Here is an 18,807-nt window from a genome sequence, read left to right as displayed (position 1 = left end):
TTTGTATGTGTTAACTGTCATCAAGTTACTTCTGACTTGTAGTATCCTACAAAACAATTACCTCTAAAATGTCATATTTTACAAACGGGGGGCTGTGGCTTTATGAAGTACATATATGCATATCCATCCATCCATCCATCCATCCATCCATCCATCCATCCATCCATCCATCCATCTAGATATACTGCCATCTCATTGAAGGATTTTATAAATTACATGGAACAATTGTGTGTACATATGCTCTGTGTAAGAGTGTGTGTAACTAGACAGGCAGACAGATACACGGAGAATCTATGCACACATTTGTTCAAGGTCATTTAGAAGATCCTTTAATAATATTGCAACAGAGGACATGTCTGCAAAGGGACCTTCATGTGTGTCAGAGCTTTGAGTCTAGGGGAAAGAATCCGCTCCATGCACAGCAGGCAGTAACAGGTATTGTGGGAGTGCTAAATGATCACAACTGGTGCCAGAAATCTCTGTTTTGACAGCAGAATCCATTAACCTCAGCATGTACAGGGTTGCCTGCAGCTCTTCCCTGCCTCAGGATGTGAGGAGAAGCAGAAAATAAGCTCAGGAATGTCACATCAGTTGTGGCCATGAGGATAATTCCAGGAGTAGAACAGAAAGGGCTCTGGGCTCATAAACCAACCCTTTGCCGCTATTTGGAGCTAGATTTTACGCAGATCTGTGTTACTTTCCTTTGCTGTTGCTGTTTTAACCAAATGCTGCTTTGGCAAGCAGCCAGTCTGGACAGAGGAGGTCAGGGGGAGGCTCCTTAACTCTTTCCCTTCCTGCTGCTTGTTATCTCATAATTGCCTTCCCCACACTGTTTTTCTTGCTGGAGGGGAGGGTTTTGGGATCATCTACCTTCTCCTCACAGCTAGGAAGTCACTAGGGAGAGGGTGCAATTCTGAGGAGACAAATTACAGAGAGGGAAAAGCGTCAGTAGCCACTTATTTGCTTTCAGTTCCTTCTAGGGTGTTGGGGTTTTTTTAGTAAAAAACAAAACAGAAAACAGACATGGAACACTATGCATTGTCCAATCTGGCTGTTTCTCCTACTACTGTCTCTCTTTGATTCTCCCCAATCTGTTTCACGTTTTAGGAAGAAGTAGTGAAAGAGGAAGCATGAGTCACTCACAAGTCTTATTTTGCCATTCTTGGTAACATATCAGGCAGTTCTCAGTGGATGAAAAGGAAAACAACAGGATCCTTGTCTGTAAAATACTGGACATAATTTTTGAGTTACCTAAGAGAGATGGCCAGTTATAAAATACCATTAGAACTACCATTTTTCCCTGACAGTCTAAAAAGCACCCCTGCCTCTTATGATTTAGAAACTATTTATCTGTCAAATAGCAACCCCTTGAAGAAGAAGTTGGGGATCCACCAACTATGATGGAATGGCTATTCAGAAACTGGAATGGATGTGCTGTATATGATCATATGGAGTGATATTACAGGAGACAAGCTGATAATTTGTTTATTCAGAAAGAATCAATGCTTATTATGTTCTGGGATGACAAAGTACGAAGCAGCATTCTTCCCTACACATTGTTGAAGTCATTATAATTAATTGCTTAATTGCTAATGTTTGTATTACATTGTAAATGTAGATAAAGAAATGAAAACGAAAAGACAAGAGGTTCAGCTGGCAGATATACTGTAAAACAGCACAACTTGTTTGGTTAAATGTGAAATATGGATTTTCATACTGTTTTCCGAGAAATCACAGGTGGTAGTTCTCAATTTGAAGAAATGGCAGAAAGGGTTCTCAGACAGCTAAACCTCTGTTTCCTAAAATCCTTGGCCAGGTGTAGCTGCAATGACGTGTTGGGGGTGTTTTAGGGGGTGCATGAATGGTGAGGAGTGGCCTGACAGGATTGGCCATTGTACTGATTCAATTGTGTGTACCCCAAACTCCCAGGATTCTCTGCAATATGCAAGAGTCCTGTGGCTGACACTTGTGGGTTCTTGAGTTGGAAGCCAATGTAGAAACTGGTACCTGAAGACAAAATATTACATAAGGCTAGAAGAGCCCTACTGAATCGGCCAGTGGTACATCTATTTCAACTCCCTGAGTCATACAGTGGTCTACCAGTTGCCTTGGAGAGCAAACAAACTGGGCATAGAGGCCAATCCTCCATCAGTCTGTCTGATCATCATTGTGTGCCGTTGTCACTATGTCCAATGGAAGTTAATGCCACAATTTAACTTGTTCATGAACACAGGGTATTTCATTTTGTATATCCTGTATATATTGCTCATCAATGTAATTTGATATCCCCAAGTTATAGTATTATAGGAAAAGAATATAAAGTTCTCTCTACTTTCTCTACCCCATGCATAATAAACTTTTATCACACTCCACCTCCATGAGTTGTCTTTTTCCAAAATTGAAAATTGTCAGACTCTTGTGCCTTTCTTCACAGGAAATATGCTCCATGTTTCATAAAAGGGTGTTTAAACAGAGATACAGTTGTCCCTTCCACATACGGCTTTCCCAATCGTGGTCTTGTTATATCATGGGTCAACATGAGAATGTACTGTGGCAATATTAATGACATAACTGTTTAATAAAATAAATGAACAGCTGCACTATTTTTTCTTAAAATTAAATTTGTAGTAAAAGAACTGCAGTTCAAAGTGTGATTATGGCAATTTCTCATGTGACTTCTTGTGGTGATCGTGCAGTGATCTTTGCGTCTCGAGTTTTATGTTTTCCAGATTGTGGGGAATGCTGCACCTCTAACCCTTGCAATGTGGAAGGGAACTGTATTTTCTTCTTTGTAGTCTACTTGTTGGTTCCAAGTTATGACGGGGACTCTGCCCTCCTAGTTCCGGTGTTCTATTCCATTCCCATTTTTAGGGAATTTGATGACACATCTATAAATATCAGTTTCACGCACACCACTTACTGCGCTTGTAAGTTCCTCTCCTGTAGTTGGAATTCATGTTTTAAAAAAGAAGCAATACTGTTTTAAATGTGTTGGTATTGGTATTTTTAAATCCATTGATGGCCATGTAGGAAGACAAATGATTAAAGTTTGGCCTTTTATGTTTCCTGTGAACTGCAACATTTCTCTGAAGAACATTTTGAGTCCTCCAATGTTTGTGCATCAACAACTTCCTTATAATTACTGTCAGTGTTTTCTGCAAGTGCTAACACAACTGCTGGAATCTGGCTGTGAAAATGTGCACACTTGTAGCAGTGCACCACTGTTGGAATAGTTCCAGAAGAAGAAGAAGAAAACTCCTAAGAAATGCTGATAAGCTAGCTAGCTGTGTTATGAAAAACCACAGACACAAAACAGAATCAGCTAAAATAAGAACATTTCACTCTATTTCAAGTCAAATTATGCCTGCTAGAATAATGAATTCACTCATTTGAGACTGTAAGTATTAAACAGCATTAAATCAAGGCTCAACAATGTTTCTAGGTGCTTTATTCAAAAATCTGATTCACAGTCCTGTGGATGTAGATGGGGGTCCTGATGGATAGTGAAAAAGATGCACCACACCAAAGGTACTGGGAAGATGACTGGAGTGTGGTGAGTAAACTAGGTCAAACTGAATCTTTCCATTTTGGAAATATTGCTGGTGGCAGTTGTTTGAGGCCTCATCAGCAGTGCCATCTATTCGCATGCAGCATTGCAGTCACTATAGAAGTAATAAAATGGAATTAGTATCCAATTTACTGCCAGAATTCCCATATTATATAATGATTCCCTTCCCACCTCTCCAAAAAAATTGAATGGCTTTTTCTGACCCTAAAATGTCTCCTGTGTGACCTATACCGACTCTGAATATTTGCAGCGTGCTGTTATTTATTAATTGGTTGGAGCATTAATTAACTGGAGAATTTGCAACCCATAGAAAATGCAAGATTTGGGCAATTACTTTGCTATGTTGTGGGTTTCTGGTCATTTAACCCATGCAGTTCAGATCTGTTTCATTCTGATCTCCATTTCTCATTTAACAATGTGGATGCTTTTAATAAGTTTTGAACAGTGCCAGAGTAATGCTCTTCAAACTGACTAAATTCAATAGGCTTAGATGGGTATAACTCAGCCTAGGATGGCACTTCAGGACACCTGTGTGCCAGTGTACAGTCAATTCTTTTCTGGTAGGCAGTGTGGCTAGTGCTTGTGACATGTTGAAATTCTGCTCGCAAAGCTTTCCCCAGCATGAAAATAGGTTGTCAAACAGCAACACCACGGAAAACAATAGGATCTGTGCCAGAATTGGCAGCCTTAAGTATATTGGCAGAAAGGTGCAATATATAGTGGTACATCTGAGAGGTAAGACAAATGATACTATCAGGGTAATTGCACTAGTTTCTGAGATGCCAACTTTAACTATGCCTCAAAAATGCCATCCATGCTACCTTGCAAGCCTTTCTACTTAATTTTAAAGGTGCTGAAAATCTGTGGTTACTCAGTAAGGTGGAGTAAAGGCACATCCTTAGATTTCCACCATCTCTTTTGTGCTACTCTGTGCCTTAACACCAGTTAACCCCCTGAGAGACAAAGAGAGACCTCTCAGAAGTGAGTAGCTTGGAATGTCTGCCCTCTTTGTTCCTGCATGCAGATGCACCCATATTTTTGCCCCACTAGCACTGGCTTCTGGGCTCTGTAGGCTGTGAGAGAGGCACACGAGTCCCCCTTCTGCAGCTCGGGCTACAGCTGCCATCAGCAGGAAGCAGACTGCGCTGCAAAAGCCTCAACCTGCCGCTGGTTCTTTGTGTCGAGTGCTGGCGCAGCGCCATTCCTCTGCCTTCTTCCCATGCTGCTCTTTTCCCCAGTCTCTGTCAGGCGTCCAGCTGCTGACAAGCAAAGGGGGATGGGGTGGGAGTCAAGGGAGCAGGGCTGCTCCGTTGCCGCGGATGCTTTCGCCTCGTCCCTACAGATCTGTTGCTACCTGCTGCACCTGCTCCATCTACTGGCCCAATGCAATTACTGCAAGGCAACAACAGACAGGCTGGGCGGGCGGGCGTTAGATGAATTTTAAGTCGATCCCTGTCTCCACAGAGACAAAAGATTTTCTCTTTCTTTCTCCCAGCATCTCTAAGGTGTTGGTAATTCTCTCTGGTAAGCGATACCTTTGCATTACAAGCAGAGTGCACTGAGGAAAAACACAGCAAAGATTACCCATTCATGTGTGTGCTGGCAACAAAAGAAACTCACAGCCAATTCATAGTTTCTAACTAATAACAGGAGTCTTTATTAGTGAACTCCATTCTGGATAGAAAAGTGGAGAGATAGGTTGTCCATGCTAGTCAATGTAGCTGGATGGGAGGGATGTTGTCAGCATTTTTCTGCACACATGGTGCAAGATGGAGAACGTGTGCAGGAATGGTGGAGAGTGGAGGAGAAGCAGGAAGGAAGTTCCCTGAGAGTAGCAATCGATGCATCAAAGGGACAATGTCAGAGTGCCTAGTGTCTAGCTATCTGACTCACTGATAAGTCTCCCTCTGTCATTGACGCGGGAGACAGCATAAAGTCCTTCGCTTCCAACAAAAGGTTTATAAATGTCACCTTTGTGTTTCTGAGCAACAAAAATGCTATTCACATGCAAAAATTTTCAGTGTTCTGTTCTTCAAAACATTCCTGATTTGTCTTTCCCTATGAGTTAAATCATCCACACCATGTTCAATATTTTGTACACAGAAACATTTCTTTCACAATTGGAAAAATCACATCCTTTAGAATGGAAAGTACAGTTGTTTAACACAGCAGCAAGCATGATTTAATAAAAGTGCAGTCACAAAAAAGGAACCAAACGGGAAGATTAGTTCTCATCAGCGTGTCTGAGTAATTCCCTGTGTTCTGCTCCGAAACAATTTTTAAAAGACAAGGCTTCTTTATGATGCAGAATCAGTGCAATCCTTCTTTCCGTGTACTCCTTTAAGCCAGCGATCAGCTTACTGCCAAGTCTCTTATGCAAGTGGGTCCAAGCTACCAGGAAAAGGCAGGCCAGTGCAATGGCGGTGGGATGCTGGGGCCACTGGTGGACTTCTGGTGCCTGCACAGCATCATTCCCAATCTCTGCCCTCCCCAGGTACCATCCTCAGAACAAGTCCAGCGAAGAGGGCGGCTTGCTCCTCAGCCGGGGCAGAAGATGGGTGCAGGGACCAGAGGCATAGCCCTCCCCCTGTAGGGAGGGGGTGAGCCATGCACCAAGTGTGTGCTGGTGAGGGTGGAAAATCGTTCCCCCCCGCCCCCAGATCCCCCCCCTGCCCTGCCCTGCCCTGCTCTGCCCTGCCCTGCCAGGCCTGGCCCCGTCCCACCAGCCTGGCCCATTTTCAGCCGGCTAAAAGCTGTTTGCAGCCAGCAGAAAAGGTAAGTGGGAGGCAGAGGTGGGGCCACAGAACCCAGGCGCCATTTTGCCTTAGGCGCCATTTTCTCCCCCTACACCCCTGGTGGGGACTAGTCGGATGGTGAGGGATGCACTTCCAACCATCTGGCATGCAGGACTCAATTCCATGGCTGGAAGTGAATTCTGTGCACCAATTGGTTGGAAGTGCATCATTGACTCATTCTATCCCATACTGAATTATGTCTTAGGACCGTGGTGGCGAACCTTTGGCACTCCAGATGTTATGGACTACAATTCCCATCAGCCCCTTCCAGCATGGCCAATTGGCCATGCGGGCTGATGGGAATTGTAGTCCATAACATCTGGAGTGCCAAAGGTTCGCCACCACTGTCTTAGGATATGTATTATAACTGAATGATGCTGGCAGCATCTTTGAGGACATGTTTGAAAAGCAGAATATAGGTTTTAAAGTAAATTAATCAAGCAAAGATTTAATGATTGAGTTTAGATCAGGGGTCAGCAACCTTTACCACACAAAGAGCCATTTGCACCCATTTTTCACAGACCCAAAGATCTACGGAGCCACCTCCGGTTCGGCCCCTCCACTCACCTTTCCTTCCAGCGCTGGGAGGCGGAGGTGCCGGGCAGGGAAACCCCCTCTGCCCATTGGAGCAGGCAGTCGCCTGCTCTATAGGGCAGAGGGGGAATGGCGGCTGTGGGGATAGCAGAGGGGGGATGGTGGCTGCTCTGGAGGAACACGCCCATGCTACCCTCCGACCTCTGGGGTGGGCATGTCCCTGCAGCCCTCCAGAGCAGCGCTGGAAGGAGAGGTGAGTGGAGGGGACGCAAAAAGCGGCGCCCTCACACACGGAGCCGCCTCTAGTTCAGCCCCATGACTCACCTTTCCTTCCAGTACTGCTCTGGAGAGCTGGAGGGACACGCCCATGCTACCCTCCGACTTCCAGGCCACATGGAGCTGCAGTATAAGGCTGAAAGAGCCGCATGCGGCTCCAGAGCCACAGGTTGCAGACCCCTCGTTTAGATTGACTACGTTATTTGGTTTAAGAACAAATACATGCATAGGAATATTATTGACTCCAAACAGGTGAGGGTGGTCCCTGTATTTAACCCTTGGCCTGCAACAAAATAAAGGGGTAAATCACGAGGTGACAGAAGAGCTGTGCCATTTCAGATTGTAAAGCGGGGTTCCATTTTAGTGCTCCTAAAAAACCCACTGAATTTTTAAAAGAAGGATATCACAACAATAGTTTCTAGCCTAGGTGCTAGAAACCCCACTTTTACTTTTCCATTTGCAGATAAAATGTAGAACTCTGAAATAGGAATAGAATTCCTGTACCCTACAATGGTATATTCCATCCACATCCACACATTTTGCAGCAAATATAGACCAGATCTGAGATGAGCCTAGTTCTAACTGGTGTGGTCAACCACCGCTGGGCTGTACAACTTTTATTTGAGGGTGGGACTCACAGGATGAAATCTTTAAAAACATTCTCTGCATCTTTAAAAACATTGTCTTCAAACAGAAAACTGTTGTATCAGGCAGGAAGGTAAGCTTGCATCAGTCTCCCTAACATTTATTGTTCTATATGGAAAGAGGGGTTTTTTTGTATTAAATTATATAACACACACACACACACCCCAACTTGCAGTTTGACGTAGTACAACTCAGAAACAGTTTTACCACTTCAGTCCAAGTTAGGCTAGCACCATTTCATATTAAACTGAGTAACAATGCAATCCTATGCATGTTTACTCAAAAGTAAGCCCTACTTTATTCAATGGGGTTTCTGCCCAGTTAAGTGTGCATATGATTACAACACAATTTGTCTATGTTGCTGACCATAGAGTTGTCTGAATTTTGACCACTTAGGGAGATTTGGATTTGTTTTTCACATATAAAGATTCTGATAACGGTGCCTCTTTAATAACCAAAGGTTAATCAAATCGTAAAATTGAATCTCTTTGGCCAGCAACTCCTGAAAGTATAGTGCAAAGGAAAGGATTGATGAATGGGCAGGTAATTCAACTTACTATTTTGACCTTTTACATTGAGCAAAAAGTTGTTGTGGTCAGCTCATGGCTGCAAATGAAAATATTCTTCATGAGACGTTAAATCATTAATGATGGGTATCAGTTGCCAGGGATGAAGAGAGAAATTATCGTTGCAGCTTGGGAATTTATAGGTGTCTCCTCCATTTTAGCTGACATAAGTGTTGCAAAGTGGAAGCAGGGCAGCGAACTCACTTGCGTGATCCACCCAAATCCAAAGTATTCTGCAATTATATTTTACCCACTGACTGAGCAACTTTCAAACCCTTATGGCCATCCCATTACAACAGAACATTCTCTTGTCACACACTGTCATAAGATAAGCACAAGACTGTTGTATCTTTTAATAGATGGATAAAGTGTTACTGTTAACTAGTCACCCTTTCGCCTTACATTCTCCAAATCTTAAAATCAATCCGCTTAAGTAATATTTCATTTATTTTATTAAATTATACCCCACCCATTCCCAATTAAAGTCAGGCTCGGGGTGGCTTACAAAGTGTTAAAGCATGGTGCTCCCTCTGATCTGGAAATCTGCATAAAAATTTTGGACCTTTCTTTGTACCAGAGAAGTAGTCTGATTTTTCTTTTTTATTTTCTTTTAACTTTTTTTTTTAAAAAAAATGTATTTATGGTATAAAAAAATAAAGTATATTTATGGTAATAAAAATAAAATATGTTGATTTTCGTACCTTTGGGACCGTCTCACCCCATATGTCCCTTTACGTCCTCTGCGTTCGGCAGAGGCCAACTTGCTGGTGGTCCCCAGCCCCTCGATGATGCGGCTGGCCTCTACCCGGGCCAGGGCTTTTACAGCCCTGGCCCCTGCCTGGTGGAACACTTTACCATCAGCTGTCCGGGCCCTGCGGGATCTTGGAGAGTTCCGCAGGGCCAGCAAGACCGTATTGTTCCACCGGGCGTTTGGAGGGGCCGGCCGCTGATGTGCGCCCTCCTTTTTCCCCCCTTTTTACATCTGGGCCCTTAATTTATGGGGCCTCAGCTCTCTGGGTTTGTTTTTTTTTCCAGGGTGGGTTTATTATATTGTATGAAGTTTTATGCTGGACGCCGCTGTAAATTTGTTTCATTCGCTGTTTTAACTGGGTTTTAATGTGATTGTTTGGTTTTATGATGTTCACCGCCCAGAGCCCTTCGGGGGAGGGGTGGTATATAAAATTGATTATAAATAAATAAATAAATAAATAAATAAATAAATAAATAAATAAATTTTACATAATACTATACACATATTTTATACATTTCTGAGTTCCTAAACATTTTTGTGTTGTCTGCTGGCCTTTGCATGTCATCTGCGGCTTTTGCAAAAACCTAAAAAAAACCCCATTTATCTTCTTATGCCAACCCATGATATATCAAAACTGTAATGGGGAAAGTTATGATGCGAAATGGATACCTGTACAAGTGTATGCGATGCATTTGTTATAAGATTTCTACCCATCTTTCTGCAAAGCTGCCCAGAGTGGCTTACAACTTTTTTAAAGTTGTAAAGCAATAAATGCTAAATGCTTTAATGCTTCAACAGTAGTAACAACCTAGCTCTATTAGTGATCATAGAGTAAATCAGCAGAACAATGAAGCAGGGTTGCCAACTTTGGGTTGGGAAATTCCTGGTGATTTGGAAGTGGAGCTTAGAGAGGGTGGGGTTTGGAGAATGGAGGGACCTCAGCTAAGTATAATGCCATAGATTCCACCCTCCAAATCAGCCATCCCCCCCCCCCCCACCCACAAAGGAACTAATCCCTGTCGTCTGGAGAGTAACTGTAACCCTAAAAGATCTCCAGGTCCCATCTGGAAGTTTGTAACATCACAGCCAAGACTGAAACATCATCCAAACCATATATCATGCACACATAGCGCAGGAATTAGAATTCAGGATGGAAAAACTGAGATGGAGAAAACAGTGAAAAAACACACAAACTTGATGAGAATGCAAAAGCAGCTCCAAATGGTGGAGAGAGCATGAATATGTAAACACTCAAGCATATAACCTTGTATAAAATATTAAGATCATGGACCTGACCCTCCTACAGATAGGCATTTTACATTCACCTGTATTCAATGGAAGGAAGGAAGTGTTTAATCCTTTAATTGAAATCAATGAGTCTTGAAAGTGAGTAATTTTGATTTGGTGGTATCAATTTGAGGAGTAGAACTGGATTTAGACATTTGAAAATTACTCATTACTGCCTGGAAGAAATATATCCCTGCAATACCTGGCTAGTGATGGTTATTCAGATTCTTCACCAGACAGCATAATGGGCTGCAAGATGCTGTTTTCTAAACTGTTTTCCGCAATCATCCCAAAGTTACACATCTAGCAGTGCAATTCTAGGAACAGTCCCTCCTGCTGAAGACTGCTGAAATCGAGTTGCCAGTTCCAGCCTGCAAATTTTCTGGAGCTATGGAGACAGTGGTTCTTTTCTTGTCTGGGGAGTGCAGACCTTGGGGAGGGGTGACAGCTTAGCAGAGATGCAATGCCATAGAGTTCTCCTTCCAAATCTGCCATTTCCTCCAAGGTAACTATCCCAGTAAACCTGGAGATCATTTGTGATTCCAGAAGAACTCCAAGATTCCTTTGCAAGTTGGCATCCCTAATAAGATGGTGAGATCAGATCTCTCTTCCTTAAAAAAAAAATCAAAAGGATACATGGGATCACAACACTGGATAAGGAGTGTTTAATCCAGCCTCCCTACATTGTTTTCCTGACCGTAATCACCCCCGAAACTACTATTTGACCACTGTGGTAAAACATGTAGGCATCATACGAGTACTCATATATTTTCCTCTGTAAGGCAAATAGCAAGTTGGAAGGTTGAGGATGCCATTGGAAGGTAAGGACTAAATACGCCTACTCCAGTACTACTTTCTTGAACTCTGTTCTTCTCCCACTTTCATAGTTGTGTTTAACTTTAAGAAAGACCAGAAACGGGTTCAGACACAGATTTCCTACCATCTCATCAAATTGGGCCTTTTGTTGCCAAATAAGAATGTGAATGACGAAGTTGAGACTTCAGGAACTGTGCCTCTTTGGTAAAACACTTGCTTTCCCAGGTCCACTCCCTGGTATCTCCAGTTTAAAACGGGACAGGTAACAGGTCATGCAAAAGACTTCTGCTTGAGACTCAGGAGAACCATTGCCAGTGTGAACAAACAATACTGGCCTTGGTGGATATCCGTCCGGTTCAGTAAAAAGGCAGCTTCATGTATTCATGTCTATTGCAGACATAATCTTTGCAATTCAAGGAATCTCATTAAAATAGCACAACCTGAACTTTTGCCTATACAGCTCCTCAGATGTCCCTGGATAATTTCCATAAAGGAAGTTGTAGAGTGCTTGAGGTCCCCATTGTTCCCAGAAACCTCATTCATTCATCCTGAGGTTTGTCTGATTTTCTTGCTTTCTCTTAATTAAGACATCTTTCTGTAGCTTGAGAGATAGAGCTGCATCCTTTGTTCCCCTCTGAAAGGATTACATTATCAAATAATTTTGCTCTCCACTCTTTGAAATTACCAAAACAACTGAAGTTATATCATTTGAATTATAAAATGATAATTTCTTCAGTTCAATCCCAATCAGAAGTACAACAGTTTAGTTTTATAATAATCATGTTCAAACATATTCAGATTATAATTACTTTTCTTCTGGTAATGATAGCTCACCTGATTGGATGATTGCCTATTTGACTTTGATAAGTCTCAGAGGTCAAAGCAGAGATAATTACAAACATCTGTTTTCTATGAAAAATAAAACCTTGGAAAATGTTTAAATTGCAAATAGGTCACAGGGAAGAAAACAAGGTTGCACAGTTTAAAAGCAGGGGGCGGAACAGACATTTTATTCTATTTTATCTCACAACAAATCTGGGAGGTAGGTTAGACTGAGAGTGTTTGACCGGACCATTTGTCATTTATCTTTCCAAAGTCGGCCTTTCCAAAATGTTTTCCAAATCACACTATAAACCCAAGGAATATGCAAATATGTAGAAAAATGACTGGCAACTGGGGTAGATACAATCAGTTTTTCTGCTTCTGAAGAAAGGCTTCTTGGCATTGACCATTTAAAAAGTTCTGCTGCAGATTCCGAGACGTACTTGGACAAAAGCCTTGGGAAACGTGGGCTACAGCAAGTCAGGGACCAGAGAGATTGAATTGGAGTGCTGATTGGATTCACCCTAGTATACCTGATCTCATTGGTTAAAGCAGTGAATAACACATCTGTCACAGTGTTTGTAAACTGCACATCTGTGAGATGATTGTCATACAGAATCCATCAGATCTGAACAATCTGCAAATTCACCTGAAATATCACTGCCTTATTAGCATGCATTAAGTAGATGAGCCAGACTGATTTTCTTCATTAAAAGACAAATCCACTGGCAGGTGTCATTTTTTTTCTAACAAGATGCATTCTTCAGAAATACTACATTTTGCATAAGGCAAATGTTCTAGAACTTAGAAAATCTGCGCTCAATGTTGAAGAAGAAAAGCAAATACAGTAACTTGCTTTGATCTAATTAAAAGCTCAATAACAAACAAAAATATACACTCTGCATGCTATGGATATGGTTATGCAAAGCTTATTTTTCTGCTCAAAATGATGTTACGTTGAGTACGTGTGAAAAACAACTTGACAAGTAGCGTAGCAAAATCTTGTTAATAAAAAATCCCAACTAGGCTCAAATAGAAATGCATATACATCAGAGTAGTGCTCATGTTAGTAAACTGCAATAATACAGCATAATTTTTCATCAGTTGCAAACATATATGTGTTTTCTTTACAGAGTAAATTTATATCAGGTCTCCTTCGCAACATGAAAAGTACAACACATTTGGATTTGTCTTCCCATGCTAGTTCAATGAGACTGATGGACATTTACCTCCTACAAATACAGGATACAATCAGAAAACATTAACTGAGCCCAATACAAGAGTCACAGAGTGATCCTATCAATGGCCGTTTCCGCACGGCCTCCCTGTCGCCTCCACGCCGGTGAGAATTCCGCCGGCGTGGAGGCGAAGGCCGTTCGCATGCACGCATGCGAGCGGCCGCAGCAGAGGCCGGCAAACGGCAGGCGGCTCCGCATGGAGCCGCCTCTTCTCCCTGGCCCGTCCCACTCACCTTGTCCCCGTCGTCGCCTGCTGGCCGTCGAAGCCCCGCCCACGCTGCCCTCCGACCTCCAGGGGTCATGGGTGGGGGGGGGGGGCTGGGGGTGGGGGGGGGCGGGGGAAGGGGGGGGGGGGGGTGGGGGGGGGGGGGGGTGGGGGGGGAAGTGGGGGGGTGGGGGGGGGGGGGGGTGGGGGGGGGGGGGGGTGGGGGGGGGGGGGGGTGGGGGGGGGGGGGGGTGGGGGGGGGGGGGGGTGGGGGGGGGGGGGGGTGGGGGGGGGGGGGGGTGGGGGGGGGGGGGGGTGGGGGGGGGGGGGGGTGGGGGGGGGGGGGGGTGGGGGGGGGGGGGGGTGGGGGGGGGGGGGGGTGGGGGGGGGGGGGGGTGGGGGGGGGGGGGGGTGGGGGGGGGGGGGGGTGGGGGGGGGGGGGGGTGGGGGGGGGGGGGGGTGGGGGGGGGGGGGGGTGGGGGGGGGGGGGGGTGGGGGGGGGGGGGGGTGGGGGGGGGGGGGGGTGGGGGGGGGGGGGGGTGGGGGGGGGGGGGGGTGGGGGGGGGGGGGGGTGGGGGGGGGGGGGGGTGGGGGGGGGGGGGGGTGGGGGGGGGGGGGGGTGGGGGGGGGGGGGGGTGGGGGGGGGGGGGGGTGGGGGGGGGGGGGGGTGGGGGGGGGGGGGGGTGGGGGGGGGGGGGGGTGGGGGGGGGGGGGGGTGGGGGGGGGGGGGGGTGGGGGGGGGGGGGGGTGGGGGGGGGGGGGGGTGGGGGGGGGGGGGGGTGGGGGGGGGGGGGGGTGGGGGGGGGGGGGGGTGGGGGGGGGGGGGGGTGGGGGGGGGGGGGGGTGGGGGGGGGGGGGGGTGGGGGGGGGGGGGGGTGGGGGGGGGGGGGGGTGGGGGGGGGGGGGGGTGGGGGGGGGGGGGGGTGGGGGGGGGGGGGGGTGGGGGGGGGGGGGGGTGGGGGGGGGGGGGGGTGGGGGGGGGGGGGGGTGGGGGGGGGGGGGGGTGGGGGGGGGGGGGGGTGGGGGGGGGGGGGGGTGGGGGGGGGGGGGGGTGGGGGGGGGGGGGGGTGGGGGGGGGGGGGGGTGGGGGGGGGGGGGGGTGGGGGGGGGGGGGGGTGGGGGGGGGGGGGGGTGGGGGGGGGGGGGGGTGGGGGGGGGGGGGGGTGGGGGGGGGGGGGGGTGGGGGGGGGGGGGGGTGGGGGGGGGGGGGGGTGGGGGGGGGGGGGGGTGGGGGGGGGGGGGGGTGGGGGGGGGGGGGGGTGGGGGGGGGGGGGGGTGGGGGGGGGGGGGGGTGGGGGGGGGGGGGGGTGGGGGGGGGGGGGGGTGGGGGGGGGGGGGGGTGGGGGGGGGGGGGGGTGGGGGGGGGGGGGGGTGGGGGGGGGGGGGGGTGGGGGGGGGGGGGGGTGGGGGGGGGGGGGGGTGGGGGGGGGGGGGGGTGGGGGGGGGGGGGGGTGGGGGGGGGGGGGGGTGGGGGGGGGGGGGGGTGGGGGGGGGGGGGGGTGGGGGGGGGGGGGGGTGGGGGGGGGGGGGGGTGGGGGGGGGGGGGGGTGGGGGGGGGGGGGGGTGGGGGGGGGGGGGGGTGGGGGGGGGGGGGGGTGGGGGGGGGGGGGGGTGGGGGGGGGGGGGGGTGGGGGGGGGGGGGGGTGGGGGGGGGGGGGGGTGGGGGGGGGGGGGGGTGGGGGGGGGGGGGGGTGGGGGGGGGGGGGGGTGGGGGGGGGGGGGGGTGGGGGGGGGGGGGGGTGGGGGGGGGGGGGGGTGGGGGGGGGGGGGGGTGGGGGGGGGGGGGGGTGGGGGGGGGGGGGGGTGGGGGGGGGGGGGGGTGGGGGGGGGGGGGGGTGGGGGGGGGGGGGGGTGGGGGGGGGGGGGGGTGGGGGGGGGGGGGGGTGGGGGGGGGGGGGGGTGGGGGGGGGGGGGGGTGGGGGGGGGGGGGGGTGGGGGGGGGGGGGGGTGGGGGGGGGGGGGGGTGGGGGGGGGGGGGGGTGGGGGGGGGGGGGGGTGGGGGGGGGGGGGGGTGGGGGGGGGGGGGGGTGGGGGGGGGGGGGGGTGGGGGGGGGGGGGGGTGGGGGGGGGGGGGGGTGGGGGGGGGGGGGGGTGGGGGGGGGGGGGGGTGGGGGGGGGGGGGGGTGGGGGGGGGGGGGGGTGGGGGGGGGGGGGGGTGGGGGGGGGGGGGGGTGGGGGGGGGGGGGGGTGGGGGGGGGGGGGGGTGGGGGGGGGGGGGGGTGGGGGGGGGGGGGGGTGGGGGGGGGGGGGGGTGGGGGGGGGGGGGGGTGGGGGGGGGGGGGGGTGGGGGGGGGGGGGGGTGGGGGGGGGGGGGGGTGGGGGGGGGGGGGGGTGGGGGGGGGGGGGGGTGGGGGGGGGGGGGGGTGGGGGGGGGGGGGGGTGGGGGGGGGGGGGGGTGGGGGGGGGGGGGGGTGGGGGGGGGGGGGGGTGGGGGGGGGGGGGGGTGGGGGGGGGGGGGGGTGGGGGGGGGGGGGGGTGGGGGGGGGGGGGGGTGGGGGGGGGGGGGGGTGGGGGGGGGGGGGGGTGGGGGGGGGGGGGGGTGGGGGGGGGGGGGGGTGGGGGGGGGGGGGGGTGGGGGGGGGGGGGGGTGGGGGGGGGGGGGGGTGGGGGGGGGGGGGGGTGGGGGGGGGGGGGGGTGGGGGGGGGGGGGGGTGGGGGGGGGGGGGGGTGGGGGGGGGGGGGGGTGGGGGGGGGGGGGGGTGGGGGGGGGGGGGGGTGGGGGGGGGGGGGGGTGGGGGGGGGGGGGGGTGGGGGGGGGGGGGGGTGGGGGGGGGGGGGGGTGGGGGGGGGGGGGGGTGGGGGGGGGGGGGGGTGGGGGGGGGGGGGGGTGGGGGGGGGGGGGGGTGGGGGGGGGGGGGGGTGGGGGGGGGGGGGGGTGGGGGGGGGGGGGGGTGGGGGGGGGGGGGGGTGGGGGGGGGGGGGGGTGGGGGGGGGGGGGGGTGGGGGGGGGGGGGGGTGGGGGGGGGGGGGGGTGGGGGGGGGGGGGGGTGGGGGGGGGGGGGGGTGGGGGGGGGGGGGGGTGGGGGGGGGGGGGGGTGGGGGGGGGGGGGGGTGGGGGGGGGGGGGGGTGGGGGGGGGGGGGGGTGGGGGGGGGGGGGGGTGGGGGGGGGGGGGGGTGGGGGGGGGGGGGGGTGGGGGGGGGGGGGGGTGGGGGGGGGGGGGGGTGGGGGGGGGGGGGGGTGGGGGGGGGGGGGGGTGGGGGGGGGGGGGGGTGGGGGGGGGGGGGGGTGGGGGGGGGGGGGGGTGGGGGGGGGGGGGGGTGGGGGGGGGGGGGGGTGGGGGGGGGGGGGGGTGGGGGGGGGGGGGGGTGGGGGGGGGGGGGGGTGGGGGGGGGGGGGGGTGGGGGGGGGGGGGGGTGGGGGGGGGGGGGGGTGGGGGGGGGGGGGGGTGGGGGGGGGGGGGGGTGGGGGGGGGGGGGGGTGGGGGGGGGGGGGGGTGGGGGGGGGGGGGGGTGGGGGGGGGGGGGGGTGGGGGGGGGGGGGGGTGGGGGGGGGGGGGGGTGGGGGGGGGGGGGGGTGGGGGGGGGGGGGGGTGGGGGGGGGGGGGGGTGGGGGGGGGGGGGGGTGGGGGGGGGGGGGGGTGGGGGGGGGGGGGGGTGGGGGGGGGGGGGGGTGGGGGGGGGGGGGGGTGGGGGGGGGGGGGGGTGGGGGGGGGGGGGGGTGGGGGGGGGGGGGGGTGGGGGGGGGGGGGGGTGGGGGGGGGGGGGGGTGGGGGGGGGGGGGGGTGGGGGGGGGGGGGGGTGGGGGGGGGGGGGGGTGGGGGGGGGGGGGGGTGGGGGGGGGGGGGGGTGGGGGGGGGGGGGGGTGGGGGGGGGGGGGGGTGGGGGGGGGGGGGGGTGGGGGGGGGGGGGGGTGGGGGGGGGGGGGGGTGGGGGGGGGGGGGGGTGGGGGGGGGGGGGGGTGGGGGGGGGGGGGGGTGGGGGGGGGGGGGGGTGGGGGGGGGGGGGGGTGGGGGGGGGGGGGGGTGGGGGGGGGGGGGGGTGGGGGGGGGGGGGGGTGGGGGGGGGGGGGGGTGGGGGGGGGGGGGGGTGGGGGGGGGGGGGGGTGGGGGGGGGGGGGGGTGGGGGGGGGGGGGGGTGGGGGGGGGGGGGGGTGGGGGGGGGGGGGGGTGGGGGGGGGGGGGGGTGGGGGGGGGGGGGGGTGGGGGGGGGGGGGGGTGGGGGGGGGGGGGGGTGGGGGGGGGGGGGGGTGGGGGGGGGGGGGGGTGGGGGGGGGGGGGGGTGGGGGGGGGGGGGGGTGGGGGGGGGGGGGGGTGGGGGGGGGGGGGGGTGGGGGGGGGGGGGGGTGGGGGGGGGGGGGGGTGGGGGGGGGGGGGGGTGGGGGGGGGGGGGGGTGGGGGGGGGGGGGGGTGGGGGGGGGGGGGGGTGGGGGGGGGGGGGGGTGGGGGGGGGGGGGGGTGGGGGGGGGGGGGGGTGGGGGGGGGGGGGGGTGGGGGGGGGGGGGGGTGGGGGGGGGGGGGGGTGGGGGGGGGGGGGGGTGGGGGGGGGGGGGGGTGGGGGGGGGGGGGGGTGGGGGGGGGGGGGGGTGGGGGGGGGGGGGGGTGGGGGGGGGGGGGGGTGGGGGGGGGGGGGGGTGGGGGGGGGGGGGGGTGGGGGGGGGGGGGGGTGGGGGGGGGGGGGGGTGGGGGGGGGGGGGGGTGGGGGGGGGGGGGGGTGGGGGGGGGGGGGGGTGGGGGGGGGGGGGGGTGGGGGGGGGGGGGGGTGGGGGGGGGGGGGGGTGGGGGGGGGGGGGGGTGGGGGGGGGGGGGGGTGGGGGGGGGGGGGGGTGGGGGGGGGGGGGGGTGGGGGGGGGGGGGGGTGGGGGGGGGGGGGGGTGGGGGGGGGGGGGGGTGGGGGGGGGGGGGGGTGGGGGGGGGGGGGGGTGGGGGGGGGGGGGGGTGGGGGGGGGGGGGGGTGGGGGGGGGGGGGGGTGGGGGGGGGGGGGGGTGGGGGGGGGGGGGGGTGGGGGGGGGGGGGGGTGGGGGGGGGGGGGGGTGGGGGGGGGGGGGGGTGGGGGGGGGGGGGGGTGGGGGGGGGGGGGGGTGGGGGGGGGGGGGGGTGGGGGGGGGGGGGGGTGGGGGGGGGGGGGGGTGGGGGGGGGGGGGGGTGGGGGGGGGGGGGGGTGGGGGGGGGGGGGGGTGGGGGGGGGGGGGGGTGGGGGGGGGGGGGGGTGGGGGGGGGGGGGGGTGGGGGGGGGGGGGGGTGGGGGGGGGGGGGGGTGGGGGGGGGGGGGGGTGGGGGGGGGGGGGGGTGGGGGGGGGGGGGGGTGGGGGGGGGGGGGGGTGGGGGGGGGGGGGGGTGGGGGGGGGGGGGGGTGGGGGGGGGGG

The sequence above is a fragment of the Sphaerodactylus townsendi genome, linkage group LG10 (genome assembly GCF_021028975.2).
Source record: "Sphaerodactylus townsendi isolate TG3544 linkage group LG10, MPM_Stown_v2.3, whole genome shotgun sequence".
Lineage (NCBI taxonomy): Eukaryota > Metazoa > Chordata > Lepidosauria > Squamata > Sphaerodactylidae > Sphaerodactylus > Sphaerodactylus townsendi.
The sequence above is the reverse complement of the archived record's forward strand: the minus strand, read 5'-3'. Positions refer to the sequence as shown.